Source organism: Myotis myotis, unplaced genomic scaffold, assembly GCF_014108235.1.
Source record: "Myotis myotis isolate mMyoMyo1 unplaced genomic scaffold, mMyoMyo1.p scaffold_m19_p_20, whole genome shotgun sequence".
NCBI lineage: Eukaryota > Metazoa > Chordata > Mammalia > Chiroptera > Vespertilionidae > Myotis > Myotis myotis.
Window position 1 is genome coordinate 19,701,613 of NW_023416325.1, and position 11,492 is coordinate 19,713,104.

The 11,492-nt window shown below is 56.7% G+C and overlaps 1 protein-coding gene across 1 annotated transcript in view; it reads right to left on the reverse strand.

The window, feature by feature from the left end:
- NOS1 (nitric oxide synthase 1) overlaps positions 1-5,657 on the reverse strand; it is a 104,195-nt gene extending 98,538 nt beyond the window's left edge. The window contains exon 1 of the mRNA XM_036354296.1: positions 5,475-5,657. The gene's annotated coding sequence lies outside the window, so the exon portion shown is untranslated. The remainder of the gene's footprint in view (positions 1-5,474) is intronic.
- Between the last annotated feature and the right edge of the window lie 5,835 nt (positions 5,658-11,492).

The window sequence follows — 11,492 nt, forward strand, 5'->3', positions numbered from 1 at the left end:
TTGCAACAAACAAAGTTATTTCATTTCGGTGACTATCAGACAGGGGGGAAACGACAATGGAGGTCTTTCCAGCTAAGACTGATCTTAATAAACTAACACCCAGATGTTACTGACTCCTTTCATTACCTGAATTCTGGTACATGAACATTACTAATTGGCTTTCCTTTTCCTTACTGAGTGTTTTAGAAATAAGAGACTGCTTCAAAAATCAAAGAGAAAAACATGCCAAAGCTTGTCAGTTGCTACCGAGTATTACGCTGATTTAACCCGGTAGGTTACACTGTTATGCTTAAAATTCTTGGGATGAAATACAGCACCAATGTGATCCGCATGGCCCTTTAAATGACCAGAGAGGATGGACGGACCACACTGTTTGTCTCCTTGCGTCCTAGTTACTGGCAAGTTGACCCCTGCCTCGGGCACTGGGAGCACTTGTGGGTCTTCCACTCCCCCGGCCTCAGCCTCTCTCATGGGGCCTGGCACGGGCTGGGGGTCAGAGCTTGCTTGTTCGACGCAGAAGCGGCTTCCCTGACTTGCTGAGAAACACGGGGTGCTCAGCAGTGTTATCTGATGTCGAGCAAGCTCCTGTCTTCATTTCTACCTGGAGACAGGTTCCAGAAAGGCCCGCCTTTTCCGTCCCCACGGCAGCCACTTAGCTGCAGGTTTTGCATAAGGAGATTCCCGAGTGTTAGCTAATGCTAGTGGGCAAAGGTCCCGGCAGAAGCTGGGACACTCTGCAGGACACCCCTGAAAATCTGTGGGATTTCTCTCAGGTGCCTTTAGACCAAAGCTCCCAAAGCATCCTGGATCGCCCCAAACAAGGCCTCTGTTTTCTGGGCAAACGCCAACTGAGAAGTGGTGATCTTATAATGAGAGGTGACGGTGTTCAGAAATCAGAGGTGGGGAGAGAAAACGCCGCCCAGGCTGGAAATGGGAACTGGCCCCGTGCTTCCGTCCCAGCAGGGCGGTCTTCCTCTTAGGACCTGTCAGCAGAAATCACGGATGCAACGAATGGACGAGGACTGGGCAAACGTGTGTCTCGGGCAAGACACAGAACGTTATGATAAACATGTCTGAGGGAAGTTAGTCTCAGGGCTGTAAACTGAAATGTCTTGAAGGGCCCGGCAAGACATAAACAATATTTAATGTTGCGGCCTGTGACTCAAAGGCAACAACAACAAAAAAGACAAAACCAAACCAAACCAACCAAACCAAAATGCGAACTCAAACACACCTGCAGAGTTAGTTGCCCGTGAGTCCCCGCTCCTTCATTTCACAGAGCAGAACATTGGGGCTGAGTGAGTGCAAGGGGCGCGGCCCCCATCAGCTGGCTAACTAAACGGGTCTCTCCTTCTTGCATTCCTTTTAAAAAAATATTTTTATATGTTTTTATCGATTTCAGGGAAAGGAAGGGAGAGGGAGAGAGAGAAACACCAATGATGAAAGAGAATCATCGATCGGTTTATCATCACTAAACACGGCCATGCCAAGATCCACGCCCACTGTATCCTGTTGCCTCTACTTTTATTGGGGACTTAGGGGCATTTTCTGCTGACAGATCATTTTCCTTAAATAAGGTCAAGTGGACTCAATTTCCCAGACTTACAGGACACTGCTCACGATTCTCCTTCCTAGAACAGGTGTGAGACCAACATCAGCCTGAGCAGGACTTGCAAAGGTTCTGTGTGTATTTGCGGGGGGAGGGGGAGGGAGACTCAGCTGTCCAAATAAGCTCAAACCAGTGGCTTTGCTGAAACCAGTGGTAGTTAGACAGGGTTTATTAGCTCCTGTGTTACTGGGTTCATAAAGGTTACTTTTAAAAAATATATATATTTATTGATTTTAGAGAGGAAGGGAGAGGGAGAAAGAGAGGGAAACATCAATGATGAGAGAGAATCCCTGACTGGCTGCCTTCTGCATGCCCCACACTGAGGATCGAGCCCGCAACCCAGGCGTGTGCCTTGAGCGGAACCGAACCGTGACTTCCTGGTTCAGAGGTTGATGCTCAACCACTGAGCCACTTTAAAAAGAAATTTCCTCTTTGAAAGGGCAGATGCGTCAACCAATGGGGCTAAATGTGATGTTATCACATATAAGCGCTTTGCAAAGAGTTAAGACACTGAGGTTCTATCCTGGCTTTGTCAATCCTGTGCTGTGTGACTTCCAGCCAGTAACATACCTTTTCCGGGCCTCAGTTTCTCCACCTGTAAAATGGGGCTGATGGACAAGAGCTGAGGGCATTACAGTGTCCTGGAGAAGTCTCATTAACAACATGGAAACTTCAATCTCCCCTGCAGACGCTGAGTCGTTCGATGGGGGTGGGGTCTCTCTTCTTCTAACCAGGACCTTGTGGAGTCTGATGCTGAGGGTCCCCTGGCTGTTGTAGCGCATGTGCTAGACCAGATGACGACTTGCTGCTATCATATATCAGAATGAGAAGAATGGTTGCATCTACCATCACCGCAGCCTTCGTATTGTTAACCACACAAACCCAACTGACCCTCAGTGGCAAGCATGCCCCTTGGTTCACAATGAAAACGGGTCCTGGAACACCAAACTCAACTTTCTAACAGGAAAAAGCGCCAGTTCTAAAGGGTACAGATGTTGCCTGTGGCTCTCAACTGCGATCCAAGACTCAGACCCACAGAAACTGAGTGAAGGCAGCACATGGAGTCTTGTCCTAAGACACCCCAAGGCATACTCTCCAAAAGGCAGCACAGCCACACCTATGCGTGCTCATAACACCCAGGTGAACCGACACTCAATCTTCCTGCATCCTTGAACATCAGAATCTGCAAGGAAATGTTTTGACAGCTGTCTGGGTGGTACCTTGGACAGCGCCTCTCAGTTCAGCTCCAGAGACCCTCGGAAAGCAGCCTACCGCACCGTCCACTCCTAGCCTCTCACCTTTCCCAGGGGTGCTCCTTCCCTAATGAAAAATTCAAACTGGGGGGGTGGGGGGTTGCTTTGGCCATGTGAGGAAGATGAAGAAGAGGCAGGAAGAGCAAAGGGCAGGCTAGTCTGGAAACCATATCCACACTATTGGCCCCAAATGGTTGCTACAGAAGGCTTCTTCTGGGATTTCCTATTTTGTACAACCACCAATCTTGGCATAAAGCTATTGTTTCAAGAACAACTTATCACAAAATCTTCAAAACAACCCCTGGTGGGCGTTATTGTTCCCATTTTGCAGATAATGGAACTGAGGCTCAGAGAGGTTAAGTAACCAGCGGAGGCCACACAGCCATGCAGTGAGCTAAGGCTGGTTTCAAACAGAGATCCTTACCGGATCTCTTTACTGTGCTGCTTGCTCTTTCTCTACAAGGTCTGGGACTCTGAGGGAAATCACAATTTCTGGAGACAAAGTCCGCCCCTGATTTTGGGGGAGCCTCTGGCTGAACAGATGTATCAGGAAATGAGGCTGTGGTTGCTATGGGAGGAGCACACATAAACATCTTACATGCTCAGGGAGGTGTACACAATTCCCCAAATAGGAAGCCCTAAACCAGGACGGAGGTCTCCGGCTGTGCCACTTACCAGGAAGGTGACTGTGGGCAGGCTGCTTGGCTTGCCCAGCCTCAGTTTTCATATCTGCAAAATGGGATTCAGAACACTGTGAACCTGGGGGGAGTATTCCTGAGGATGTTCCAGGAATACCTTGCATGTGGCAGGGCCTTGGAGGTGGCACAAAGCTGTGCATCCTTCGGGCTTCTGAAACTGAGGCTGGTAGAAAGGACGGGGGTGGGGGTGGCGGACAAGGAGGGTCAGAACGGCTCCCTTCAGAGACCTGCCAAGGCTTCTCAAATCTGTCTGCTGAGGCGCCTGAGGGCAGAGGAGAATGGATGCCGCTCCCATAGGCTGGGCAGGAGGCTTCTACCCTGTTTTATCCAAGTTCTAAATAACAATGGGGAGAGTCAACGCTACTCTGCTTTGTGAACCCCTAGTGCTTGCCAAGCCCTATTAGAGTCTTTCCTTCCTTTCCCTCCCTCCTGGGCCATCAAGGAGGCCAGACAACGTGCCTGCGCCCACTGACCAGCCCTGCACCTCTGCCTGGGGACGCCCTAGGGCCTGGCTTCTGTGGTTCCTGCTTGTGCATTCTTCAGGGGCCTGAGCGGGGCTGTAAGGGTTTCATCTGCGAGAAAGAAACTATGCTCATCCCCGGGCCGCCTGGGCACCACGGGAGGCGAGTACAGCCTGCTGTCGCCTGGGGACGGCCCCCCGTTTCTTTGGGCAGGAAACCACTGACCATCAGATCTCCTGGATCTGGATTTTAAAATAATAAAACACCAGCAGTTTCCTGTGAATTGAGCACTCACCCTAGGCTTCACTTTCACATCCATAAGCGCAATGAGGATGCTCCCAACAGCGCCGCGATCAAGGTGTTCACTGTTGCCCCATTTCACAGACAGAGAGTGCTGGCTGGGGAGGCGAAGGGACTCGCCTGAGACCACACAAGCACAGGGCACCTCTAGGGTCAGACTCAGGGGCGGCCGTCCGAAGCTTCCTGCCCTAGCCCTCCTGCCTTCCCCTGGAGCTCGCCTCCGAACACTGGGTGCCCCCCGCCCCCTCCCGTACCGCACGGAGAACCTCCGCGCACCCGTCACAGTGCCCTGGGGGCGGGGCAAAGGTTTGCAGTCTCTAGGGGGCTCGGTCTGGGGAGCCTCCTGCGACCCTCAGACCCAAGGCCCCCACCCGTTCCTGGAATTTGGATCCCGCAGGGACCCTGCTCCAACCCTTGGCCACCGGGAAGCGAACACATCGCGCGCAGTGCACACTGTCCGGCTTCTAATCCCGGAGGAGCGCACCCCTCGCCCGTCAGGGAGGCGCACGGGGAGCCCAGAGCTTCTTTCCAGCCGGAAGCACAACTTTCCCGGGTCCTGGGAAGCCGCGCTCCGACACCCCAGTCCCGCCCGGACAGAAGGAAGGGGTGCGGGCGGCCCTGCCATCACTGCGGCGCGCACGGAGGATCCTCTCAAAGTTGGAAGCTAGGCAGGAGCGACGTTCCCAGGAGCAGAGCCCGCCCAGCCTCGGCCCCCCACCGAGGGCGGCTGGCGATGCTAACGAGGCCGCCATTACCGGGCTCGCAGGTGCCGTGCCTCCGAGGAGCCGGGCGTGAAGGAGAGCTGAAAGTTCAGGCTGGGCAGGTGCCCAGGCGCCAGGGCTGGCGTCCCCGGCCCCGGCTGCCCGCCGTGGGGAGCCAGCGGTGCCAAGGTTCCGCCATTAACGTCGGCGCACGGCTCCGAGCCGAGCGCGCGGTTGGAGGGAGACGGGGACCCCGCAAAGTTGGAGCAGGGGGGGCGTGAGGACCCCCGGACCAGAGCCCCCGGCCCGGGGGGGGGGGCCCGCGGGGAGGGAACGAGGCTGCCCGAGCCAAGTTGGGACGCGGCAGACCCCGCGCCTCCCGCGCGCACCGGGGGCTCCCGGGGAGCAGGTGCCAGAGGGACCGGGAGGGGGGAGCCGGGCCGAGGACTCACCTGCCGCCGGGCCGGGCAGCACGGAGGCCGCCTCTTCGGGCTGCGCACCCGCCTGCCCGCGGGTCGGCGCGCCAGCCGCCGCTCCTCCTTCCCCTCCGGCTGCTCTGCCTCCGGGTCCGAAGCCTCGTCCCCCGCCCTGCGCGGCCGGAGGACGCCAGTCGCACCCACTCGCGCCCGGTAGGAGCTGCGCGCGTCCTTCCCCCGTCTGCTCCGCTTTGTTTCCCCGATCCCTCCCCACCCCCTCTGGCCTAGCCCCCACCCCTCCCTCCCCTCCGCTCCCCTCCCCTCCCTCCGCCCCAGCGATCCCAAGTTCGGGACGGAGGCTGCGGGTCCCCCTCGCAGTGACGGGCGCCCTGCGCGCGCCCCTGGCTCACCCGGTCCGGACGCCCGGCCGCCCCTCGGAGGAGCCGCGGCTTGGAGATGCCACACAGCTAAGTAGCTCCTGGCCCGGCGGCTGGCAGCGTGGCACAGACATGTAGGGACTGAGCCACGCGCTCAGTGAGGGTCCTGAGGGGGAATTTATTTCTTAATGTCCCTCCTTTATCCTATCATCGCTGAAACGAATTAGCGGTGACGTCCAACCCGGCTGGTTTATGGGTGTGGGGAGGGAGACGTCGCAACCCTCATTAAAAGAGCCGCTCTGGGCTCCAAAGCATACATCTTTTATATAACCTAATTTCCATTTTTTTCTATCAGGAAACACACACACACACACACACACACACACACACACACACACACACACACGCCAGGGCAATTTCTGGGAGCCTGGAGGGGGCTGAATCTAGTAGCCACAAGGGCAGTTCTCTGAGGCAGAGAGGACCAGACTGGAGGCAGGGAGGGTTATTTCTGTTTCTACATCAGCGTTAGGATAACATTCCTTAATGGGACAGTGGGGTGCACAGCCTCTCCGGCTGGGTAGGGCTGGGGGCCCCCAGGAGTCCCCAGGAGATTGCTGCCGGAGTTCTGGCCCTGGCTCCTGGTGGGCAGACAGGAAGACTGGCAGCCAGGACTGGTCTTCCCGGGAGCAGGACTTAGGCCGGGCAGCTGGGGAGGCGGCAGGGCAGGGACAGGCTCACCTGTGGCCTGGTGCACCTGCAGGTGGGTTAAGGCGGAGGGCTGGGCTGGGGGAGGGGAAGACGCAGAGAACCGAGCTCTCCTTCCTTTCTTAGGGACCCTAACATATGGGTAACCATATAAACCCTTTTCAAAGCTGTCTTTTCCTGGGCAGATTGCACAGAATTTTGCATTTCACTGTTGCGGCTGCTCACACACTCTTGGGGAAGTGGGGGAAATCCAGCCAAGGGGAGAATGCAGACACACACACTCAGCATGTGGCTCGGGGTGGCTGGACCCTGCCCCCTCCCCAGCCTCACCCGGCGGAGCCAGCCCACTCAGGCTGGGAGCTGTGCAGAGAGGGAAAGAGGAAACACCAGCCCCCTTTGTCACTAATAAATGCTTTTCACGCTGTCTTGCACATCGAGCCTGAGAGAAGGGGTGTGACTTTGGGGGCAGGAGGAGGGTGTGGGGGATGAGCAGGGGAGGAGGGGATAAAGAGTAAGCTGGCAGCGGTGCATGGAGGTCTGTGTTGGCTTCAGCACGCTGGGAGGAAGACGTGAGACATTCCCTCTTGGCCTCGGGGCCATGCCACTTCCTGACTGTGCCCCACAGGGCAAGTTCCGGAGCCTCAGTGTCCCCAGCGGCGAAATGGGCCTGGGTTCGTGGTGAAGATGCACGCAGTAAGATGGCAGTGGTGAAGCAGTGGGAAGAGTGCCGGGCGGATAGTAAATGCTCAGTAAACAGGAGCCAAGAATAACAGTAACAACGATGAGAATAAGAACAGTGACATCAAGGCTGGATGGGGCATCCCAGGGAAGCCGGGCTGAAGCCGAGTCCTTCCCGCCGGAGCCCCACTTCCCCTGCCGGCGTCATTTCAAAGTTGAGTGCTGGGCTTCAGTGGTGTCAGACTCAGAACACTGCTCCCCTTAATTACCATGGCAACTGGGGAAAATCAGGAAGCCAGGGGGAAGGGAAGCTGCTCTTCCACTGGGCTGGTGGTTCACCTGCTCAGAACGGGGACCATGCCTGCAGGGGTTCAGGTGGGGCCAGCAGAGGCCCGAGCTGGGGACACCTGTTTTGAAATTGGGGAGAAGGGTGGTTGGGACACAATGGGCAGCTACGAGATGGTGGGGTCAGGGCCAAGGCTGGGCTGGGCCTGAAAAAGGCAGAGTTGGCCTGGATTCAGGGAGGAGGGGGCAGACACCCCATGCCCCGAATTCTGTCCTCACTGTCAGCGGCCCTGGTGCAATTGAGAGCAAAGCACCAGCAGGTCATACAGCTCTTGAAGCAGATTTGGAAAGACAGGCTTTCCAGCTAAGGTGGGAGCTGGTCATCGCAAGGGTGTGTGTGTGTGTGTGTGTGTGTGTGTGTGTGTGTGTAGGGGGCGGGGGGGGGAGACTCCCTCACTCTGGTTATTTCTGTGGGGCTAGGGGACTCGTAACAAAACCAGTTTAGCAGTAGAAGAAAGCTGAGCTTGTGTGAGCACTTAGTATTTCACTAGCCTGGAACCAAGCATTTTATAGGAACATCTCATTGACTCATCATAAACATCGCAAGTGATGATTCCTTTTCTTGTTCCCATTTTACAGAGGGGAATGCGGAGGCTCTGAGAGGTGGTGACTTGCTCCAGGTCACCCAGTGAATTGCTGGTAAAGGAACTATTAGGGCTCTGGTCCTACTGACCCCAAATCGGGCCTCCTCCCGCCTCCCCACCACCACCTTGTGAAGACGGGGGAGTGGCGATTCAGAGCTGTCTTTGGGGTGGCAGGGGAGTGTCTGGCTTTTGGGCCATGACCCTAGAGGGCTTCAACAACTGGCGCTGAAAGACCAGGGACTCGCAGCCGTATGGTGGCCCTTGGACCAGGCAGAGTGACAGTGTCCCAAAAGCTCCTGGGTGTGGGGGCTCTTTAAGTCTTTCCCCTGGGCATTCACTCCAACCTGCCTCCACCAGGACCCATCTTCAGAGGAAGATGTTGATAATATTACCCTCTCCCAGGTTCAGGAAGCAGAGACACATTCAGAGCTCAGCTCGGAGCAAGCTCTCCCTGAATGGTCACCATGATAACAATGATTCTTGGATCTCCTCTCGGGCTCGTGGCCTCCGTCCGCGTGGATGGCAGGTGGATAAAAGGCCTCTCCCAACTGAAGAAAGGCTCCCCCTCCCCCCACTCCTTGCCACCTAGACCTTAACCAGTCCCACCCAGCAGCACAGAGGTGGCCCCTGGGGGGGGGGGGCAAGGGGAGGAGGGGGAAGAAGGTTTGTCGGTGCGGCTGCCACCGAGGGGGTAATACATTATCCAGGGCTAATGAAAACATAATTATCTTCTTTTGGCTGCAGAGAAGGGCTAATTTAATAGGCTGCGATCGAAAAGCATCTGCTGAATTCACCCAGCAGTGAAAACACTTGAAGGCCTTGAGTGGCAGGGGTAGCGGGCACACTGTGGCTGGCCGTGTCCTGCAGCTGTATCAAGGTGGCAGCTGCCCCCGGGGAGGGGGCGATGGGGGTGCAGGGCAGAAGCGGCAGGGGGGTGCGGCAGCTGGCAGGTGTCCTATGAGCAGACAGACTGGACTACTTTCCTGCTATGTGATCTCGGTCCACTTCTTTGCTTCTCTGAGCCTCAGCTATCTCATCTGTAAAATGGGATGTATCCTCCCTCCCTCCCATTGTCTGGGAAGAACAGATGAGAAATGTGAGCGGTGTTCTGGGACTTTCTTAGTATTTAGCAAAGCTCTCCCCTCTGACGCATTGCTGGGCCAGTTCTACTGGGAGGTCTTAGCGTAGACATCCCCTCTTTGGAGAGGCCCCCGTTCTGAGCCCCCACAGCGCCTTTCATAACACATCACACTCTAGAATACGCACTTCTTTAGTGCTGGGCCATGAAGAGCTCCACAAAGGCGGGGAGGGGGGACGGTCTGTCCCATGTCTCCCTCCAAGCCAGTGTTTCCCAAAGCATGTTCCCCGGAAATGCCAGTTCTTCAGACTGATGGTTGCCAGAGGGGAGGGGGAGGGGGACGGGGACAGGGGGAGAAAGTGAAGAGATGGAGAAGTACGGATTGGTAGTTACAAGACAGTCATGTGCAGCCTGGGAAAGAGAGTCCATCATATTGTAAGAACTACGTGTGGTACCAGGTGGGGACGGGAGATACCAGGGGGATCACTTTGTACAGTATACGATTGTCTAGCCACTATGCTGTGCCCCTGAAACGAATACAAACTAATCTTGAGTGAAAGAGAAGGAAATGCCAGCTCTTGGGCCCTGCCCAGACCTGCTGAACCACACGCACACCGGGGCCCAGCGACCTGTTTTACACAAGCTCTCCAGAAATCCCAGTCCTGTTCAGGTCTGAGAACCGCTGCTCCAACCCAAAACCGCACTGGTGTTTGCTGAACCAATGAGGGATCCAGCTACGTGACAAGGACTCTCTCTTTTTAGCCATCGGCGTTATGCCAAACCCAGCGTGTGGTGTCAGCCAGCCTCTTATGCATCCCGCTCCGCCCCGCACACGCTTCCGGCCTCTGACCTGAGCTGAAGGCCCACTGCGCGCCCTGAAAGACCCAGCGCCCAGCGGGTGCCTACTGTGTCCCCTGCTCCCAGTGCACATAGATCCCCTCCCGTAAGTAGAACCGCCCTACCCCACCCCCCCAGGTCCCCTGATTCTGGAAAAGAATCCAGCTTTCGACCCTGTCACTAGGCACCTGGCTAGGGAAGTGGCTCAGACGTGCTTACGCGGGCGGGATGTGTCTGCGGTCAGTCCTGCAGTTCGGGAGGGAGGGGCAGCACCACGGAAGGTCCCCAGCTCGGGCATTTTATATGTGGGGAGGCCAAGGTCCAGGGAGGTTCGGTGATTTCTCCGAGGGCAACAGCCTGTCGGTGCCCATCAGATCGCTGTCCTGGCTTCCAGCTCATGATGCTGATTCTGGGGTCCCTAGGCCAGGGGTCTCCACGGCGCCCTGGGGTCCCTAGGCCAGGGGTCTCCACGGCGCCCTGGGGTCCCTAGGCCAGGGGTCTCCACGGCGCCCTGGGGTCCTCGGGGAAGGCAGGCCAGCAGGGCCAGGGAGCGGGCTTGTCTGAGAATCTAGAAATGTCAGGACGGGTGCGGGCGACACAGTAGCTGCTGCTGGTCAACGTCTCCCCCCACTACCCCAGAATATTTGCAAAACTCTGACAAGGAAGAAAGAGAGAGGAGCCCCTTTAAGACTTAAAGAGGCAGCCTGGGTATACGAAAGGCATTCTATTTGAAGCTGGGACCTCCGGCCTCCAGACCCGGCTCTGCCACCCATGGGCTGTGGGAAAACCCCTTGGCATCTCCGGCTTAAGGGGAAGAGTCTGAACTCCCTGGAATTATACGCAAAATCAAGTACCCGTGTGCTTGTCTGGGGCCGAGGGCTCACAGTGCTCAGTGGCTCATGGGAGGGTCTGAGATCTTGAAGAGGCTCAGGGCGTCTGAACCAGACAGTCTCTCAAGGTGCTTTAACGGGCAAAACGCAGGCAACTTCCGGCCGGAGAAACCCCGCTGGCTAGTTTGCTGGTGGTGCCCTGGCTCCACGCAGCCCAGCCAGGCGGAGAGGCAGTTCCCCGAGTCCCCGACAGATGGCGCTGAACCTTCACTGTAGCCTCTGTCTTCCAACACCTGCCATGCAGGTCCGACCTTCTGTTCACTCAGCTCTGGAGACCTCCCGACTGGGTCTCCACTGCTGAGCGGACCTGAGCAGGATGCGAGTGCGGGGCACCCCTGGGACTGCCTGTATCTTCCGGTTGCCACCCCGTCTGGTAGCATCTGTCCGCAGAGGAGGCAGGTGAGGGTGGGGGCATTCGGATGTGGGTGAGAGGAGGGGTGGGGGCCTGGGGCACCCCAGGGGACCAACTGAAAATAGGATGGAGCCCTACGCCTGCTGCTCACACCCCGAAATCAGTCCTTTTGTCCTCCCCTACACTCCCTACCTGTGCTTCCCACCTC